The sequence below is a fragment of the Argiope bruennichi genome, chromosome 6 (assembly GCF_947563725.1).
Source record: "Argiope bruennichi chromosome 6, qqArgBrue1.1, whole genome shotgun sequence".
In the NCBI taxonomy this organism is placed as follows: Eukaryota; Metazoa; Arthropoda; class Arachnida; order Araneae; family Araneidae; genus Argiope; species Argiope bruennichi.
This window is the reverse complement of record NC_079156.1, coordinates 62,401,262-62,424,886: the sequence shown is the minus strand read 5'-3', so window position 1 is coordinate 62,424,886 and position 23,625 is coordinate 62,401,262. Positions and strand designations below refer to the sequence as shown.

The 23,625-nt window shown below is 28.6% G+C and overlaps 1 protein-coding gene across 1 annotated transcript in view; it reads right to left on the bottom strand.

Annotated features, from left to right (window-relative positions):
- The window catches only part of LOC129972272 (guanylate cyclase 32E-like), a 411,705-nt gene extending 394,456 nt beyond the window's left edge, over positions 1-17,249 (bottom strand). The window contains exon 1 of the mRNA XM_056086350.1: positions 17,114-17,249. The gene's annotated coding sequence lies outside the window, so the exon portion shown is untranslated. The remainder of the gene's footprint in view (positions 1-17,113) is intronic.
- Between the last annotated feature and the right edge of the window lie 6,376 nt (positions 17,250-23,625).

Sequence of the window (23,625 nt, the reverse complement as noted above, 5' to 3'; positions counted from 1 at the left end):
AATGGGAAAAAAATTAGGCATCAAATTAGTAGCAGACATCCAAGAGGTGTAGTTTCAATAGTTCTTTCGAGCCGCGGTGGTAAGGTCTCGGCTCCTGAGCCATAGGGTTTCAGGTTCGTGACCTGATTCCACCGAAGACCAGTTGTGTAAGGGGCTCTGTTGCACGTTAAATCCGTCAGGGCCAAACGTCCTCATGTTGGTTTGGTGCGGTGTGGAGAGGGGGTGCCAGCTCAGGTGTCATACTCGTCATCTGACCGAGGTTCAAAATTACGAAGTCCGTCCCTAAATAGCCCTAGTGTTGCTTTAAAACGAGGCGTTAATATGACTAAAACTAAACCAAACTTCAATAGCCTTACACCTGTTCTGTTAATTCGTACACTGATAATCACTTCGCATAGCGTTGCAGTTCTATTTAAAATGTAACTGTGCTGAAAACTTATCTTCAAACTTCCGTGATACACTAAATTCACTTCCTATTATTCCTCACATTAGCTACAAAAATGTTAACATAATCTTTCTTCCTTAGTTTTCAATAATAGGAGAAAACTACACGATTAAATATTTGACGGAATAATGAAACTGATGTGAAGTTTAGTTCAAAAATGAAATATATCGTCGAAAAATTATGCAAAAAGAATATTATTAGAAAATACATAAAATTCAAGGAAAAGTAAAATAACAATTAAATTGGTGTAATTTAAATGATAATTTTTTGAATTTCAAAATGGTGTAAAATCAATTTTGTGTAATAATAATTTTGGGAGTTAGAGCGGGAAAACTTAAAAATCTTGTTTAGTTATTAATTTAATAAAATTCTTATTAAAAGTGCAAAAATTGCTCCAAATACATATTTCCCTCCTCTAAAGTTTACTTGTGCCCTATTTGCCAGTTCTAGGATATATGATCTATCCTGTAGACACCACCACACTACACTCACGCATTTTTCTTTATTATTAGTAGATATGATCGGTTCTTAAAGAATAAATAATGTTTTAATGCGAATTTCAATAGACAAAAGGAAGTTAATAATCAAATTATGGAAAATTAAACCCAATATGAATATTCAAAAATTCAGCTTCTCAAATTAATTTCACTATATTTCTATAAAATTATTTTATACAAGAACAAGATACAATTTCTAAAAATAAATTCCATTTTATTTTCCATAATTTAAGCTTTATAGTTAATAACTAGTATCAAGTGAATTAAAATTTTCTTTTCCTAAAAAGAAAAAGCTATATCACTTGGAAATATTAATCTTTTAAGAAGCAAAGCTTACAAAATTTAATTTACCCGCACCTTATTAATTTTAAAACCAACAGATAAAAGAATTTTTCCGAAATTACTTTTTTTTAAATATTAAACGCATAATACGCATTTATTTTAATAGACATAATGTCTTTAAAAAAAAATCTCTAATGCATAATTCTTTTTTCTAAATGTTTGCACTAAAACGAAAAATTAGCGAAAAAAAAAAAACGGAATGAAGATAAAATTCAAACAAAGTCAAATGGCATACATTTTATAAACTCTAAATTGTTGTTTTATTCTTGTACAATCATATGTGGAGCAAAATAACCAACATTTTATAAAAGGGAATGAAATTACACAGTAGTTTAAAGTTTGATTTAGTTATATTCCAACACTAAGGTTATTTTGGAATGGACCTCATAATTTTGAACAGCGATCAGATGACGAGGACGTATTTAACATGTACCAGACCCGTTTACCCGAGGGTTTTTCAAAGGTGGAATCGGGTCTCGAACCTGAAGCCGAGACCTTACCACCGCGGCCCTAATTTAAAGTGGGAAGGGACGATGAGAAAACTTCTTTGGTGCTTTATTTATTATTCTTCATTAACAAAACTATGTTATGAAAATTTTTAAATAATTGGATGATATAAAGATTTTTATTCTTTTTTTCCAACTAAAATCTTCTATATAATAACACGCAATTGGTGCCAAAAAAAATTGATATATTTATTTATTTTTATTTCTTGTACCTTTAACTGGCTCTTTTCAATTTGAAACAAATTTCAAAATAAATATTTAAAGATGTATTTGTTTCTGCTATATATTTTAAAATGCAACTAAAAGAATGTTCAATAAAAGTTCTTTGATAACGTTTACGTTAATTAATGTTTAACGTTTTTAATTGCAGTTTTCAGTATTTATAAATATGGACTAAATTTAAGTGGGAATTACAATGAAAAATTTAAATTTATTGTAATATTATTTTTAATTACTTTTATTTTTATTAATTTATTAAAATGTAAATAAATTGTAATTTAATTTTTAATCACGTACATTTTTAATAATTTAATTAAAATTAAAATTACTTATAATATAATTATTAATTACAATTATTTTTAATAATTTAAAATTGAATTGAATTATAATTAAATTTAATTGTAATGAAAAACAATTTAAAAACTTCCTCTTTATCAATAATCTTGCAACATAATTAAGAAACAATCAATTCAATAATACAGAGGTTGTAATTAATAAGAAGTGTATGTTATGCAAAAAAATACAGTAAAGGTCCCATGATCGTATTTTTTCCACGTCTTTAACAGCTATTTTTTACAATTCCGATTCTTCAGTCAGATTTAGAAAAGCAACTTTTTTCTCTTTCATCGAAAGAAGTTCTAAATGCTTCTTTTGAGGAGAAATTCATCAATCAAATTCATTCAGTGTCGATATTTGGTGAGATATATAATGAGAAATGATAAGACATGAAATGCTTTCTTTTAAATAGATATACATAGTAAAAAAATGAAAGAGAATAATCTATCATCGCATTGTAAGTTAAACAAAAAAGATACTTTGAACACAATCCAGGTTAATGGAAAGTCGATAGGGCAACAGATGTGGATCATTTATTAAAAAATAACGCAACATTTGACAAAAATAAAGTAAGTGATAAAATGGTTCCTTTTTTTCATTGCTTCATTTTAAAATAAAACCAGAGGAAGTGGTCGCCCCCAATATCTTCTCGCATACGCTCTAATATACTTGTCATGCCAGAGAACGCCTTACATGGGATTGGCAACCCCCGGGGGGCACGTCGAAATGAGGATGAGAGGCTTCCGGTATGGTGGTTGGATCTCGGAAAGGTACACAAATAGGTTGGGGATCTGACTCCTCCCATCGATGATGGGACGTACTTCCTTCGGGGAGGGTTGAACCGTGGCCGGTGATGGCCCTTAGGACTCAACCACAGTTCTCGCCAGTGTTGCTGTTACGGTGGTCCGGTCATTCAGTTTTATGGTTTAAATCCGTGTGCCTTCGTGGCGGGTCGGAGAGCCATATGGCTGACTTACATGGCATTGGCGTACAATAGACATGAAATATTAACTTTTAGCTTGAATTTATCATTTTCATTAAATCTATTGGGTCATTCTTGGCGAGTAATTAAAACATTAATCCCTGGCATGCGTTGATAGTATTCAAAAATGGAATTGGTGTTTTAGACATGTTTTTCTCAACCGATTGAAACAAAACATTTCATAGAAAACTGCACTTATAGTTAGAAATCCAATACCAAATTTCATATATATATAAATCACTGCTAATTTGAATGATCGCGTTTACTTATTTCCGAAAGTACAGACCGACAAGCAGTCCACCCCTTGTTGGATTTGCCTCAAAATTTGACAAGAGTCTACATTATAGATGTTAAATCTGTGAACCAAATATTACCTATCTAGCTCTCTTTGTTTTATAATTATCGTGTTAAATTGTATTTTAACAGCCGGACCTCCTCTGAACAAATTTTATTCAAAATTTGATAAATATCTGGAAATTTGGTGTAAAGTTCGCATACTAAATTTCAACCATCTAGCTCAAATCTTTTTTTGAGTTATCTTTATCTCAGACTGACTGACGGACATTTATCAAAAATGTATTTTTCGAACTGATGGAGGTCTGAAACGTAAAGATTCATCAAAATCTCGAATTCGAATTTTTTTTATGTTGTTATACTTTCTCTATAGTACGTATACGAGAAAGTGAAAAAAAAAAAAAAAAAAGTTGATTTTGAAGCCGAAAACCTTTTTAAATGCCAAAAGTTGTATGAAATGTTTGAATGAAAGGCATCATAAAATATAATATCATAAAAGGATGAAAGGCCTCATAAAAGTGAATTTTCACCATTTGATTTCACATTCATGACACAAATGGGTTCTGAGTTATTTTAATGTGATCGTAATGTATTCTGGTAGGTGCGAAAACTAAGTGCCGGTTCAGATAGGGTTAATGAGAGGCTGCAGCGCCCCCATATAATTATTTGGTTGCACTAACAATCTAACGTAGTTGTTAGATTTCAATATTTAAGAAAACGTAAGGTAAAACAGCGTACCTTTCTTCAGTAAAAGAAGAGAAAGAAAGAACTTTCCTGCAAGGATGCATTTCAAACTTTACACATGCTGAGTAACACATGAGTAACACTGTTACAAGCTACACATGCTGAGTAACAAAGCAGGATTTTATAAATTTCAGGGTCCCAGGAAAATGCAGTAATGAGATATTGGAAACAAAATTTGATACATTTAGTCACTATGGAAAGAAATTGTTAATTTTATATTTACTCATAATTAAATTTTCGTGGTTTAATTTATTAATTTTATTTTCTAGATTCGAAGAAATAGAAATATTATTTGTGGACAGAACTTATATTTCTAAAATTAGATTAGATGATATGGACGAGATTTGAGGTGTCACAACTTCAATAAAAGTCCACACCATACCAAAAGGAGGATATTTAAATTTCGATATTGAATATAATGTCCATCGAGCCAGATATATTGCTGATCTTACATGGAATATTATTTCAATTTGGAGTCTGCTAATCCGAAGTCGAAATTTAGTATTAAATTAGCATAATTAGCATACTACAATTACTCTTAAATTAGCATATATTACAAATACATAATAACATAAAAATTCAGAAAACAATGTCAATGAATCATTCATTATATGCAGTCATATTTCATAGATTTTTTTTTTGAAATGTAAAGTATAGATGTCATTTTGAAATGCATATACTCATGACACAATTTATTATTTTTATTTTCAACTAGCCGTCTTTAGCGACCGGCTGTTCGCCTTCATGTTAATAGCTTGATTTAGTAACGTCAATCAACTTTCATGAGCTATATCTTATCTCTCTAAGTGGAAGTCTAATTTAAATTATTCTTGGACGTAGAACATTCTGATTAGTAGTTATACATGAGAAGTAGCGAAATCATTTGTAGAAATCGACTGCGGAAATCTATCAAGGTTTTGCTTTGCGATTTGTACAGATTCGATTGTGATTTGTATTTGTATTGGTATTAGACAAGGAGAAGGGGAAAACTATGATTAATGACATATCTACTCATCATGAATGCTCAAATGAAATCAGAAGTGAGGAAATCGGCATAATGTTTGGGACTGGGATATCAATCTTGGCTTTTCGCCAATAGAAAATGTATAATGAAGCAGTATTTTTAAGATTTCTCTCAAAACGCGGAGAGATGATTATTGAACAAATATCTAAGGGTCAATAAATTCCATACGAAATGAAAATGGGCTTAATCGGACCGACAAGGAAGCAGGGGAAAATTTCTATCATTTTTTTCAAGTGTTTTAAAATTATAGACATATAATTTCCTGCTGAATAAGTTAATGAAATATTTAAAGTCCGTATATAAATAATGAGGCTAAATAATAAAAATTCATCCCATAAAACACTGTTCTCGTTTTTCTCCTTCCACAGAATATGCCGATAAGATGCCTAATGTATAGGATGTCTTTCGAAAATATTTACTGACAATAAACTGACAAGTTCAGAAATAACGAAAAACTGATTCTGTATCATGAAGCTCTCTTTTTGGGCTGAAGCGAGAAGCTTTTAGTCTCGGAAGAGAATGTTAATGACACGGAAGCATTTCAACTCACGATCAGTTGCAGCAGCAAGATATTTCCGGGAAATCTCAGCGCCCCGTTCCCCATCTAATCCATCTAAATCACAACCGAGTGCAACATGACATAATAAATTACGGGTGACCACATTAATTCGGTTTCTCGTATATTTTTTTGGCCATGGCTAAAAAATATATACTTTTAGATCTTCTTAAAATTGATTGAATTGAAATTCCTTTTTCTATATTATTAATTTGTGGTATATTTTTACTGTTGTTAATACAAAATCTTTGGGATCATAGAAAATATATAATTTATTACCTGAGAAATGGAATAGGAATAAGTAGTAGAAAATGTATAAAACTCCTCAGTAAAATAAAAATTATAAATAAATAGCCATTTATTTTTAAATATTTTTTTTAATTGAATCGTGAAATTATTTAAACGAAATTTTAAAAAATTCGTTAACAATAAATCTATGACTAAATTTCATAACAATAAATCTATGACTAGAGAATATGCAAAAAATTCTTTATAGAAAATGCTTTTCTATTTCTGTATATCTTTGCCAATCCGTAACGGATTTCCTATTAGACAAACTAGGCAATTGACTAAAACTCCAGGCATGTTGATTCAATTGTTGTAATTAGCCTATTTGTCAAAGAAATAAATCTTAAAAAAAATATAAATTCTATGAATTATAAACTAATATTGCGGCGTTAGCAAATGTAATTGAACCGATTGCTATCAGTTTCTTTATATTTATTTAGTTTCTACAGTCCATATAAACACCGAGCGTCTCTTAAATTATATTGTATATAAAAATACCGCAATTATAAATGACAATATATGAACGAACAAAAATGTATGCATTTTCAAAAAGTTGCTAAAAATAATAACTTGCCTAAAAATTATTAAGTTAAAAATATATTAAAATATGAAACTAAATCCCATCATTTAATTAATTAAAGACGAAGTATTGTGCGTTGCCCTAAGACTTCAAATTTCCACAGATGCTAAACGCACTATTAAATGTCCAAGAATCTAGGACATTATTAATATGAAACCTAGATTTCTCCAGAGCCCTCGGTTCAAAAACACTCGATAGACGAAGACGATATGAATCTTCATTAGATCTTCTTACTTATTTAAAAATCATTCACATTAAGTTAAAAATGTATTAAAATATGAAATCGCATAGTTTAATTAATTAAAGACGAAATAACGTGCATTGCTTTAAGACTAAAAATATCTAATATCCCACAGAAGCTAATCGTACTATTAAATGTCCAAGAATATAGGACATTAATATGAAACCTTAATTTCTCTCAAACGTTTGGTTCAAAAACACTTGATAGACGGCTATCTTGAAGACAATATGGATTTTCATTACATTTTCATACTTATCTAAAAATCATTAACATTAAATTAAAAATGTATCAAAATATGGAACTAAATCACATAGTTTAATTAATTAAAAACGACATAATGTGTATTGCCGAAAACGTATCAAATTTTGAAACTAAATCGCATAGTTTAATTAATTAAAGACGCAATAACATGCCTTACTTAAGACAATAAATTACCTAAATATGCCACTATTATTAATCGCACTATGAAACGTCCAAGTACAAAAAAAAAACATTATTAATATGAAACCTGTATTTCCCCCAACCGCACGATGCAAAAACCCTCGACAGTAGGATACATAGAAGAAGATTTGGTGTACCTACTTACATAAAAAAATTTTAACATTGCGTTAAAAATTTACTAAAATATAAAACTAAATCGCATAGTTCAATTAATTAAAGACAAAATAATGTACACTGCATAAGACAAAAAATTACCTAAATATACCACTGAAGCTAATCGCACTATTAAATATCCAAGAATATAAGGCATTATTAATATAAAACCTAGAATTCTCACAAGCGCTCGGTTCAAAAACACATGATAGACGGATATCTTGAAGACGATATGGATCTTCATTTAGATCTTACTTATCTAAAAATCATTAGCATTAAGTTAAAAATGTATGAAAATATGAAACTAAACTGCATAGTTTAATTAATTAAAGACGAAATAATGTGTGTTGCCCTAAGACTTCAAATTACTTAAATATGTCACTGATACTAATCGCACTATTAAAGGTCCAAGAATATAAGACATTATTAATATGAAACATCAATTTCCCCCCAGCGCATTGATGGAAAAACGCTCGATAGTCGGATACCTTGAAGTCTTTATGGATCTTCATTAGATCTTCCTACTTCTCTAAAACTCATAAAGCATAAGTTAAAAACGTATCAAAATATGAAACTAAATCGCATAGTTTAATTAATTAAAGACGAAATAATGTGTGTTGCCTTAAGACTTCAAATTACTTAAATATGTCACTGATACTAATCGCACTATTAAAGGTCCAAGAATATAAGACATTATTAATATGAAACATAAATTTCCCCCAAGCGCATTGATGGAAAAACGCTCGATAGTCGGATACCTTGAAGTCTTTATGGATCTTCATTAGATCTTCCTACTTCTCTAAAACTCATAAAGCATAAGTTAAAAACGTATCAAAATATGAAACTAAATCGCATAGTTTAATTAATTAAAGACGAAATAATGTGTGTTGCCTTAAGACTTCAAATTACTTAAATATGTCACTGATACTAATCGCACTATTAAAGGTCCAAGAATATAAGACATTATTAATATGAAACATAAATTTCCCCCAAGCGCATTGATGGAAAAACGCTCGATAGTCGGATACCTTGAAGTCTTTATGGATCTTCATTAGATCTTCCTACTTCTCTAAAACTCATAAAGCATAAGTTAAAAACGTATCAAAATATGAAACTAAATCGCATAGTTTAATTAATTAAAGACGAAATAATGTGTGTTGCCCTAAGACTTCAAATTACTTAAATATGTCACTGATACTAATCGCACTATTAAAGGTCCAAGAATATAAGACATTATTAATATGAAACATAAATTTCCCCCAAGCGCATTGATGGAAAAACGCTCGATAGTCGGATAGCTTGAAGTCTTTATGGATCTTCATTAGATCTTCCTACTTCTCTAAAACTCATAAAGCATAAGTTAAAAACGTATCAAAATATGAAACTAAATCGCATAGTTTAATTAATTAAAGACGAAATAATGTGTGTTGCCCTAAGACTTCAAATTACTTAAATATGTCACTGATACTAATCGCACTATTAAAGGTCCAAGAATATAAGACATTATTAATATGAAACATAAATTTCCCCCCAGCGCATTGATGGAAAAACGCTCGATAGTCGGATACCTTGAAGTCTTTATGGATCTTCATTAGATCTTCCTACTTCTCTAAAACTCATAAAGAATAAGTTAAAAACGTATCAAAATATGAAACTAAATCGCATAGTTTAATTAATTAAAGACGAAATAATGTGTGTTGCCCTAAGACTTCAAATTACTTAAATATGTCACTGATACTAATCGCACTATTAAAGGTCCAAGAATATAAGACATATTTAATATGAAACATAAATTTCCCCCAAGCGCATTGATGGAAAAACGCTCGATAGTCGGATACCTTGAAGTCTTTATGGATCTTCATTAGATCTTCCTACTTCTCTAAAACTCATAAAGCATAAGTTAAAAACGTATCAAAATATGAAACTAAATCGCATAGTTTAATTAATTAAAGACGAAATAATGTGTGTTTCCCTAAGACTTCAAATTACTTAAATATGTCACTGATACTAATCGCACTATTAAAGGTCCAAGAATATAAGACATTATTAATATGAAACATAAATTTCCCCCAAGCGCATTGATGGAAAAACGCTCGATAGTCGGATACCTTGAAGTCTTTATGGATCTTCATTAGATCTTCCTACTTCTCTAAAACTCATAAAGAATAAGTTAAAAACGTATCAAAATATGAAACTAAATCGCATAGTTTAATTAATTAAAGACGAAATAATGTGTGTTGCCTTAAGACTTCAAATTACTTAAATATGTCACTGATACTAATCGCACTATTAAAGGTCCAAGAATATAAGACATTATTAATATGAAACATAAATTTCCCCCAAGCGCATTGATGGAAAAACGCTCGATAGTCGGATACCTTGAAGTCTTTATGGATCTTCATTAGATCTTCCTACTTCTCTAAAACTCATAAAGCATAAGTTAAAAACGTATCAAAATATGAAACTAAATCGCATAGTTTAATTAATTAAAGACGAAATAATGTGTGTTGCCCTAAGACTTCAAATTACTTAAATATGTCACTGATACTAATCGCACTATTAAAGGTCCAAGAATATAAGACATTATTAATATGAAACATAAATTTCCCCCAAGCGCATTGATGGAAAAACGCTCGATAGTCGGATACCTTGAAGTCTTTATGGATCTTCATTAGATCTTCCTACTTCTCTAAAACTCATAAAGCATAAGTTAAAAACGTATCAAAATATGAAACTAAATCGCATAGTTCAATTAATTAAAGACAAAATAATGTACACTGCATAAGACAAAAAATTACCTAAATATACCACTGAAGCTAATCGCACTATTAAATATACAAGAATATAAGGCATTATTAATATAAAACCTAGAATTCTCACAAGCGCTCGGTTCAAAAACACATGATAGACGGATATCTTGAAGACGATATGGATCTTCATTTAGATCTTACTTATCTAAAAATCATTAGCATTAAGTTAAAAATGTATGAAAATATGAAACTAAACTGCATAGTTTAATTAATTAAAGACGAAATAATGTGTGTTGCCCTAAGACTTCAAATTACTTAAATATGTCACTGATACTAATCGCACTATTAAAGGTCCAAGAATATAAGACATTATTAATATGAAACATAAATTTCCCCCAAGCGCATTGATGGAAAAACGCTCGATAGTCGGATACCTTGAAGTCTTTATGGATCTTCATTAGATCTTCCTACTTCTCTAAAACTCATAAAGCATAAGTTAAAAACGTATCAAAATATGAAACTAAATCGCATAGTTCAATTAATTAAAGACAAAATAATGTACACTGCATAAGACAAAAAATTACCTAAATATACCACTGAAGCTAATCGCACTATTAAATATCCAAGAATATAAGGCATTATTAATATAAAACCTAGAATTCTCACAAGCGCTCGGTTCAAAAACACATGATAGACGGATATCTTGAAGACGATATGGATCTTCATTTAGATCTTACTTATCTAAAAATCATTAGCATTAAGTTAAAAATGTATGAAAATATGAAACTAAATTGCATAGTTTAATTAATTAAAGACGAAATAATGTGTGTTGCCCTAAGACTTCAAATTACTTAAATATGTCATTGATACTAATCGCACTATTAAAGGTCCAAGAATATAAGACATTATTAATATGAAACATAAATTTCCCCCAAGCGCATTGATGGAAAAACGCTCGATAGTCGGATACCTTGAAGTCTTTATGGATCTTCATTAGATCTTCCTACTTCTCTAAAACTCATAAAGCATAAGTTAAAAACGTATCAAAATATGAAACTAAATCGCATAGTTCAATTAATTAAAGACAAAATAATGTACACTGCATAAGACAAAAAATTACCTAAATATACCACTGAAGCTAATCGCACTATTAAATATCCAAGAATATAAGGCATTATTAATATAAAACCTAGAATTCTCACAAGCGCTCGGTTCAAAAACACATGATAGACGGATATCTTGAAGACGATATGGATCTTCATTTAGATCTTACTTATCTAAAAATCATTAGCATTAAGTTAAAAATGTATGAAAATATGAAACTAAACTGCATAGTTTAATTAATTAAAGACGAAATAATGTGTGTTGCCCTAAGACTTCAAATTACTTAAATATGTCACTGATACTAATCGCACTATTAAAGGTCCAAGAATATAAGACATTATTAATATGAAACATAAATTTCCCCCAAGCGCATTGATGGAAAAACGCTCGATAGTCGGATACCTTGAAGTCTTTATGGATCTTCATTAGATCTTCCTACTTCTCTAAAACTCATAAAGCATAAGTTAAAAACGTATCAAAATATGAAACTAAATCGCATAGTTAAATTAATTAAAGACAAAATAATGTACACTGCATAAGACAAAAAATTACCTAAATATACCACTGAAGCTAATCGCACTATTAAATATCCAAGAATATAAGGCATTATTAATATAAAACCTAGAATTCTCACAAGCGCTCGGTTCAAAAACACATGATAGACGGATATCTTGAAGACGATATGGATCTTCATTTAGATCTTACTTATCTAAAAATCATTAGCATTAAGTTAAAAATGTATGAAAATATGAAACTAAACTGCATAGTTTAATTAATTAAAGACGAAATAATGTGTGTTGCCCTAAGACTTCAAATTACTTAAATATGTCACTGATACTAATCGCACTATTAAAGGTCCAAGAATATAAGACATTATTAATATGAAACATCAATTTCCCCCCAGCGCATTGATGGAAAAACGCTCGATAGTCGGATACCTTGAAGTCTTTATGGATCTTCATTAGATCTTCCTACTTCTCTAAAACTCATAAAGCATAAGTTAAAAACGTATCAAAATATGAAACTAAATCGCATAGTTTAATTAATTAAAGACGAAATAATGTGTGTTGCCCTAAGACTTCAAATTACTTAAATATGTCACTGATACTAATCGCACTATTAAAGGTCCAAGAATATAAGACATTATTAATATGAAACATCAATTTCCCCCCAGCGCATTGATGGAAAAACGCTCGATAGTCGGATACCTTGAAGTCTTTATGGATCTTCATTAGATCTTCCTACTTCTCTAAAACTCATAAAGAATAAGTTAAAAACGTATCAAAATATGAAACTAAATCGCATAGTTTAATTAATTAAAGACGAAATAATGTGTGTTGCCCTAAGACTTCAAATTACTTAAATATGTCACTGATACTAATCGCACTATTAAAGGTCCAAGAATATAAGACATAATTAATATGAAACATAAATTGCCCCCAAGCGCATTGATGGAAAAACGCTCGATAGTCGGATACCTTGAAGTCTTTATGGATCTTCATTAGATCTTCCTACTTCTCTAAAACTCATAAAGCATAAGTTAAAAACGTATCAAAATATGAAACTAAATCGCATAGTTTAATTAATTAAAGACGAAATAATGTGTGTTGCCCTAAGACTTCAAATTACTTAAATATGTCACTGATACTAATCGCACTATTAAAGGTCCAAGAATATAAGACATTATTAATATGAAACATAAATTTCCCCCAAGCGCATTGATGGAAAAACGCTCGATAGTCGGATACCTTGAAGTCTTTATGGATCTTCATTAGATCTTCCTACTTCTCTAAAACTCATAAAGCATAAGTTAAAAACGTATCAAAATATGAAACTAAATCGCATAGTTTAATTAATTAAAGACGAAATAATGTGTGTTGCCCTAAGACTTCAAATTACTTAAATATGTCACTGATACTAATCGCACTATTAAAGGTCCAAGAATATAAGACATTATTAATATGAAACATAAATTTCCCCCAAGCGCATTGATGCAAAAACGCTCGATAGTCGGATACCTTGAAGTCTTTATGGATCTTCATTAGATCTTCCTACTTCTCTAAAACTCATAAAGCATAAGTTAAAAACGTATCAAAATATGAAACTAAATCGCATAGTTTAATTAATTAAAGACGAAATAATGTGTGTTGCCCTAAGACTTCAAATTACTTAAATATGTCACTGATACTAATCGCACTATTAAAGGTCCAAGAATATAAGACATTATTAATATGAAACATCAATTTCCCCCCAGCGCATTGATGGAAAAACGCTCGATAGTCGGATACCTTGAAGTCTTTATGGATCTTCATTAGATCTTCCTACTTCTCTAAAACTCATAAAGAATAAGTTAAAAACGTATCAAAATATGAAACTAAATCGCATATTTTAATTAATTAAAGACGAAATAATGTGTGTTGCCCTAAGACTTCAAATTACTTAAATATGTCACTGATACTAATCGCACTATTAAAGGTCCAAGAATATAAGACATTATTAATATGAAACATCAATTTCCCCCCAGCGCATTGATGGAAAAACGCTCGATAGTCGGATACCTTGAAGTCTTTATGGATCTTCATTAGATCTTCCTACTTCTCTAAAACTCATAAACCATCAGTTAAAAACGTATCAAAATATGAAACTAAATCGCATAGTTTAATTAATTAAAGACGCAATAACATGCCTTACTTAAGACAATAAATTACCTAAATATGTCACTATTGCTAATCGCACTATTAAATGTCCAAGTACAAAAGATATTATTAATATGAAACCTACATTTCTCCCAAGCGCACGATGCAGAAACCCTCGACAGACGGATACTTAGATCTTCATTAGATCTACCTACTTATATAAAAGTTATTAACATTACGTTAAAAATGTATTAAAATATGAATAAATCGCAAAGTTTAATTAATTAAAGATGAAATAACATACACTGCTTATGACCACAAATTACCGAAATATGCCACTGACGCTAATCACATTATTAAATGTCTAAGAACATAAGATACTATCAATATGAAACCTAGCGCTCGGTTCAAAGCACTCGATAGATAGATATCGTGAAAACGATATGAACTTCATTAATTATCAACGCATTTTCGCAAATGCCAGTAACAATGCTCCCCCCAAAAATCTATCTTGATATATAATAAAACAATCAATACTACACAGTGTATCAAACAATGCACTGGATAGAAAAACCCGTTTCAAAAATTTTTCAACTAAATAGTGTTTCCACACTTTAAAGATTCATTACTTTTGATAGTTTACGTCATCTCAACACATAAATTTAACTTTTCGGTTAAATTTGTTTTAATTTAATTTAACTTTCCTAATATTTTATTTAATAATATTTTTGCTATTGGTGAGCGGAATATTTATACATTATGTTCGGAAAATCCATAACAAATCGATATTCGATATTCTTTAAATCGATAGATATAATACAAAAATCAATTCGAGATAATTCAAACGTCAAAATATATTCAAAAATTCAAAAATCGATATTCTTTATATAATTTCGATTTCAAAATAATAATGAAACTAAAAGAAAGCAGAAGTTGAAAATGGGTCAATTTAAAAATATAACGATACATCCCTTTGAATCTCATTATTTCTTATAAATTGTTTAATGGGGGTAAAAATAACCCAAATACATTGTATCATTAGACTTACAGAAAATTTAACGCATTGCTCATTTTCAAATAAATTGATACCGTAAAACGTTTATCAAAAAATAATAATGATATCAAGTTTGCGTTGATCAATAAAACATTTTATAGAGTTCATTAATAAGATGATATCCGGAAAATTTATCAAAAAAATAACAATAATATCAAATTTGTGTTGATCAATAAGGCATTTTACATTAGTTATTAATCTAAAAAGATTAATAAAGATAATTTATAATTATCCAAAAAGGTAACACATTGTAAACAATAATTTGTAAGACCAATAAAAATATATCATGATAATATATTACATGTAGCCATCTATTCAATTGGGATAAAAAGTCAAACATGCACTTCCGTGTATTTTTGCTATTATAATATATTTTTGTTATTTTTTTGAAACTGAGGAATAGTAATATAAATTTATAAAATAATATGTCATCAACTAAGTATAACAAGAATTTTCTCACAGTTAGCGTGAAATAAAATTTATATTTAAGAAATGTAAATAAATAATGAGTTAAGAATTAAATACTTTTAAATGCTTTAGACTTTCAAATAATCTTATTAAGAATAGTTTATTCATTTTCTAGGTGTGAATTTTTAAAAGTTAAAAAATTGCAAACTGATTTTATTCCCAAATTTTTAATATGGTGTATTTTTCTCTGGGCATTCTTTTTTTTTTTTTTAATTTTTCCTCTTCTCTCATTTTTTATATTTAAGAATGAAAATTATTAAATCTATTAATATTTTACAGGAATTTAATTATTTTAAACTGATTTCGTATTTGTTAAATTAACTGATACTCAATTTTCTTAATTTTCAATTTTAGTAAAGAAGCAATTTTTTTATTATTTAAATAGTATTTGGTGATTCAGAGTTTGATTTTATACCTTTACTCCGATCATTCTAGCAATTAATTTAATGTGCATCATCAAAGTTTCAAAATATACTCTAGAAAAACTGATAGAATTATTCTAAATTACCGCAAATGACGTATAAATGACCATTTCTCACTGATATCCGAAATCTTTTAATCAATTTCACATCAATTATCATTCAAAATTATTTCGAAAACTTCTTTTTTACTCTGAATTCTAATAGTTGAAAATATTTTTCCATGCATTGGCTCTCTCAAAGAACCGTTATAACAGAAATGAATCATGAAAAGGTTCCATTAATAAATTAGATGTCTTCAAGTTCTAATAATTCGATTTTGATTGTTTGTAAAAATTTTAACAGAATTCTAAAATTAGGCCCAAGAATAATTACTCGATTCTAAAATATTATTTCCTTATTTTCTTCCATGATTTTACTCTTTACATTTTACACAAAATTCCAATGTGCAATTTTTTTATTTTATACAAACTTGCCGGCCGAACAATATTTCTTTGTTGAAATTTGCAGTTAAAAATTATTTAAAAATGTTAATAAATTAAATATAATAAAATATATTTAATTATATAAAATATATTCAAATATAAATAAATTAAAATAAGTTTTAAAATTTATAGATTTCAATATTTTTCTCAGCAGAATTATCATTTAATGAAAGATTGTGGCAGCATTTGTTAAATATTTCGCTAAACTTTATTTGAAAAACTCATTTATTGCATTTTGAAGAGCTGTTTTTTAAATGCGGGCTTATACTATGCATTTTCTACTTTGAATCTGAAAACGATTTATTAAACAGCAACAAAATGAATTCACTTATTTTTATTCCTACAAACGATACTAAAATTTTAATCGCGAATTAGGAAATTATTTTTTAGTTGTTGCAAAACTCTCGTTTTAGCATGTATTTTGTCATACAGTCGCAAAGCTTTGCATTTCTGAAACACATATCTGAAAAATTTCGAAAGTTTCATTTCCCGTTATTTCAACACAATCGATTTCACTCTTTTAAAAACATTCCAAACATGCAGACTCACCTCTATTATTTATTTCATCAAACGCATTTTATTTTTCTGAACTTCTATTATTTTTCAAGTGAAAATTCGGTGAGTTCAACGTTTACTCTCTTTCGATTTTCATTTATTCGGAAACTTGTCCAGTCGTGGCCATCCAACACAGGTTCTGAGGATAGAATAGTTCTTGTTTCTACCCGGACTCTTTAAGTCTCGCATTTGCCCATGCGCGGATGGAACTGCCGTCTGATTGGCTGGCATCTTTCGCGCGCGCATTTCCACTACAATAACAAAGAGTTCTATCACGTGGGTTCAGAAAACTTCAGTGGGAATACATCTGAGATGTCTTTGAAAGGTTTCTGTTTTTCTTCCGAAGTTAAATATTGTGGCAATCGATTCTGAGTGTATGGGGCAAACATGTCTGATTGGTCGGAATGGTCTGCAATAACAGATGATTTTCTATAGTTTCAAATTAAGCACAGGATGTGATATGAAGGAAATGACACATCTTCGCTTTCAATTATCGTCTTCTTGTGAATTTATCCATGATGAATATAAGTTAATTGTTTAAATGCTCAAACTCACAATTTTTGTGAATTTTGGAATAGGTAGACTAGAATGGGTCTAGAATTACGAAACTCAAGGCGGGAGTATAAAAGTACAATAAAAAGTGTATATTAGAAATTAATTAATAAATAAATTTATTTGAAATGAACAGCTTTTGAATTATACAATATTAAGAATATAGTACGTGCTCACATAGAATTATTTTTAAACGATTAATTAAAGAATAAATAATTGAATTTTAATGCTATATTAAAAATTAATTATTCATTAACTGGTGATATTATACCCACTTGATAGATCCTGTAAAATTATAATTTTTTTTAGTTATATTTGCTTGAAATTTATTATTTCTTTATAATTTTTCATAATAATTGAATATTTTTATTTGTACGCAAATAAATTGATAAATAATAATTATGACACATTTTTCAAGAATTATATCACTTTGGTTGCTTTTTCCTTTGATGAACATAATTTTAAAAATAATTTTTAAAAAAGCATATTTACGTTTCTTTCTGATATACATATATATAAAAAAAGAAATTAAATTATATATGAATTTTGAATTTTCTAAAATAAAAAAATAATCAAATAAAATATTAACATATTGACAAAATTAAATATTGTTGAACTATAAAATAAAATTGCCCAGAGGAATACTTTACAATTTGCATAGCGTAGGACCGTAAAAATATCGAAATCCGACTCTGTTATTCTTTGGCTTGCTAGTTGCCAAAGCATAACAAAGTTAAAGCCGCTAAGTTGGGCGGAAGTTGAGGCTCAAGCTGGACGATTGAAGTATGTTAATCCCAGTAACCAAATAAATAAATATGTAAATAATTCAAATACTATGAATTGTAAAATATTAGGATAATAATTGTACTTTATCAGTATAATTGATCAAAATATTATCTGTTTTCATACATTCATTCGCATAGTAATTGCATTATTTATAAAATCTGACATCTACTTAAAAAATGTTGTATAACAAGTGTTGATTCTCTTGGTGTACTAATAATTTCTACTGAAATAAAGATTAATACGGCAAACTCTTCACAGATTCTTTGAGTTAACCCTTTTGTGGGCATAGGGAAGATTACATCCCACCTACATTATCTTACAGCTAACATAGCGTCAGAAAATAGATAGATATTCTTCAAAAAAAATGTCTTGTTAGTTTCCAAGCAAATAATTGTGCAGTTCCAGATGATGTGTGCTTAGCCAGTATGGTAAATCATATATTAAAGAGGGTTCCTAACAACAGACAATGTAGAAAATATTGCACACAGAGACAAGAAAAGAGAACGCACTACACGTGCGCAGAATGTGATATAGTTTTGTATGTTGTAGCATGGTTCTCATCTTTTCATGGCAAAAAAAATCATCATTAAATTTAATTTTCTTTATGAATGCACATGATTCCATAGGAAGTATATTTCTCGCCCCTGAAATTCAAGTGTAAACATAAAGTTCAGCAAAATAAAATATATTTCCTTAAACACTACTTTTTAATTGTTCATAAAACTTAAAAAAACTGGGAGAAATTCAGAAGAGAAATAAATGGCTCATAAAAGGGTTAAAGATATGAAATTCATTTAAAATATAATTATGAATGTCAGAAAATGCAACTAGGCCAAATTTTTTTGAAGTTTTATTTATTTAAAATTTAAACGGCCTTTTTCTTCAATAAAATATTGAACTAAAATTATTTTATTTCATTTTTAAATTAAAAAAACTCATATTTTTAAAGATACCAGTTAATATTTAGTATGAAATTTTCCTTAATTTTAACAGATTAAAAAAAAAACCCCGCAAAATGTGGCTATAATTTCAGTGTTACAGTGAGATTTAAATCTCTTTCATTGCTTCATTAAATATTTAATCGCGTAATTTATTCTAATGTTGAAAACTATAAAGAGAGGCAGAATAAAAATAGGACGGTGATTGGCATTTAATTAGAATATACATTTCCAAGACAGATGAAAGATACTGATTTGACTGTATTAATAATGTTGAATTTCACAACAGACAAATGTAACGTTATTAAAATAATAAGGCTTTGAAATGTATCACAATTTGGTGTTTAAAATTACTTTTTGTGGAAATCATAAACAAAATAAAAGATGTGCAAAACAAATTTAATTAAAATTAAACTCTTTCTGAATTCTCGCCGGACCAGCTGTTAATCAAATGTGGCGAATAACTAAATAAAAGAAAATATGCATATCTTCACAAAGTTAGTAGATAAATAAAAATAAATTTATAATTAATTATTAACTGAATGTTAAGGTAAAATGTTATTGAAGTGCAATCCTAAGTCGACTGGTTTATTAAAAGGACCTTCTTAATATCATTGTCTAAGCCGCTAAAGGCTTTCAATTTGCATATATATCTATAAAAAATTCTAAATGAACAATTTCAATAGAATACACATGTATATTTTATGTTTCAGATGCTTTGTTAGCGTATAACATAAAAATTACTAAACGCTTTCTTATTTTAACAAGGAGAATGAAGACTTGTTGGCTCCACTTCAATTTAGATCAGAACTTCAAAATTTTGAATAAATAAAAATGGAAGTGATTTTTTTTAAAAGGAATCGTAGTTTAATTCTTCAAAAATTCTTTCATCATTAAACACTATTCTTTTTTAATTCGCATTTCACTATTTCATGTAATGCGTTTATCTGAAATCTAAAACACATTTATTGGGTTTATTTATTTATTTATTAACATTTTTTTCTTTTTTAAATACTAAATAAATTTATAATTATTAGCAAAGGGCTTTTCTTTAAAAAAATTTTTAACCCATTTTTAAACGATATACTTATTGAATTTTTTTGTTAAATTAAGTTATCATTTTTAGCGAGCATACATTTTTTTAACCGATAAAAACCAAGATTCGACACAAAACTACAATTTTTTTAAGAAGATTTTTATTATCAAGTAACAAATTTCATTTATCTAAATCTGTGCGTTTTTACATACAAGTGAAGGTAAAGAACGACAGATAATCTAATTTTTCACGGATTTAGTTCAACATTTGATCCACATTTCCACTTTACTTGCTAAAACTCCCCACTAAATTTCATCTATGTAACTCTTTAAGTTTCGTAATTATTATGCTCACTTGCACTGGGACTGAAAGACAAGTTTCCTTTGATTAGATTTCATAAAAAATTTGATGGAACTCTGCAGATGTGGGATAAAGATGGCATAACAAATTACATTTATCCATTTCAAAGTATTTTATGAGCTATCGTCTTCACAGACGGATATAACCGCAGAGTGAACCAAACCCACCTTACCGAAGCAGATATATTAATTGAATAGCATTTCTCATGCCAATACTGATACGAAAAATATGGCTGATTTCTAATCACAGTCACCGGCTACAACACAGACTCTTTTATAGGAGGCATGTCCCGTCATCGGATTGGAGATGACTCTCCCCCACTTCTTATTTTATACTATAGGGAAGCATTATACCGGAAAACTTCTAATCCTCATTTTTAAGATAACTCCTCGAAGGAGAATAGAGATACATAATTTCGAGATTTTTTTTTTCAGAACAGGGAAATCTTAATGTAATAGTCTCGACGGTGAATTTTGTTGTTATTATAACGAAATTTCTATGTGTGTTTCGCATGTGAGAAAGTAGAAATACTATAAGATAGATGGATGGAATTGAACATGCAACTTTACTCCCTATATTATTTTATATTTAATATGTGCATCAAATACCGAATAAAATGTTTCAAAATTTGGTTTGCCAACCAATCTATTTGTAGATATGAGACTCACAAGTACAAATACAAGGAGTTTTGATATTTAATCTTGACATGAAATCATGTAATCTTGTCATGAAATCATGAAATCTAGTCATGAAATCGTGTAATCTTGTCATAAAATCATGTAATCTTTTCATGAAATCATGTATTGTCATGAAATCGTGTAATCTTGTCATGAAATTGTGTAATCTTGTCATGAAATCATGTAATCTAGTCATGAAATCGTGTAATCTTGACATGAAATCATGTAATCTTGTCATGAAATCATGTTATCCAGTCATGAAATCGTGTAATCTTGTCATGAAATCGTATATCATGTTTTCGACTGAAGAAATCTAGTCAAATGTATATTCATGCATCATCTTAATACGAAGGTAAATACAAAAGGGATACAAAATAATCGAAGATACAGCATTCCCAATTGGAGAATTTTTAATTAATTGTTTGATGAGCAAATTGAAAGCCATTCCGATTAATTTAATAGTACGTTTTATTTATAACAAAGTTAGCACTTCAGCTAATACACAACCCCCTATCTTTATTTCAATGCATTAATCATTTCTAATCTGCCTTTGGGGTTTGCCAAAAATAATTTTGGAATTACGTTTCGAATTGGTACATTATTATTCATTGAAACTTTAAAAAATTCAAATTACGAAATAAACTTTTACAGTTATGAAATTCCTTAAGGATTAAATTTCCGCAAGAATGAGAATCGTTTGCTGACAATCCAACTCATTATTCCCATGATGCACTTATTTCCTTTATCTCGTAATGATGATGATAAATGACGCTTTCTGCTTTTGGGAATTTAATTTAACTATGATTTTGTAGAAAAAAGATATGCAGATATTTCAAAACTGTTAAAGTGTGGCCATTTTTTTTTGTTGATGTTTTGAACAATTTCCTCCTAATGACTAATTTACAGTCAATAATATAAAAAGTATGAAAAATCAAGGTTCGATGGAGGCTTATCTTAACAACGCAAAAAAAAAGTAAATTATTCTTTATTTATTTATTTGAATTATGAAGTTATTTTCTTTGTCAATGAAAATGATCAACAGTAATTAATGCAATGTAGTAATTCAGTATCGTTTAATGAATTTAGAATAATTTAAGCTTAATTAAATAAATATTAACGAAATTCATTTTTTACGACACATATGCTAGATTCTCTTATTCATTTATTTAAAATAATTTTAAAGTAAATAAAAAATTGGCTTTAAACAATTCTTATATTATTAATTATAATAATTAATTATAACCAAGTAAAATGTTATTTTATATCTTGGAATAAAATAACTGAAGTAACTAAAGCTCCGAAAAGAAACTGAGATATTCAGTAAAACGTACTTAATTATACATTTACAACATATCATATATTAATTTACTACATATATATATATATATATTCGCAAAGAATTCAAGGTAGCTAAAATATTTATATGCGTTCCTTAACAATTTAATATAGTTGTGTGATGCATTCCGCCTCAGTAAATTTCAGTTACTGAAAGCCATTTGAAACCATCTGCGTCGGCTAAACTTTTTATTTATGCAGACGATATATTTTGCTTAATGACACAATCCATGCTGTTTGTTTCCCATTCTAAAATGTCAGTTAGTAAAGGCAGTAGGAGAAATATTCATTTATAATTAGATTGTTAATTAATAATTCTTTTTTAAAAATTTGATTTGTTATTAATAAATAATTCTTTTTCAAAGTTTTATTCAAAATCTTCTGTTTTGGGCGAGTTTTCATAATTAATGAATTTGTAGTTTCTATTCATTTTCGTTAATCGATTTATTTAATTATTTTGTTCGTTAACCAACTTATTTTTAAAAAATCAATCTGCCAGGTTAACATAGTGAATAATCTTTCCAAGGATACAAATACAAAACTAAATAATTAAAAGAAATACCATGTGGAGTAAAATACAATCTCATGGGATTATTAGTGGCAAGTTTTATCTAATAATCATTGGATTACAATCAATAATACGTAATAATAATTAACAATGATTATTCTAATAATGCAGTAAAGGAAATAAAGAATTATATTTTGGCTGTTCAGTGAATCAATGTTTTTCTGAAAATATCATGAAGACTAAATTTTTATGTAGCCCCTTATCCCTAATAGAGGTCTCTAAAAATATTATTAACTATAATAAAATATTTTAAG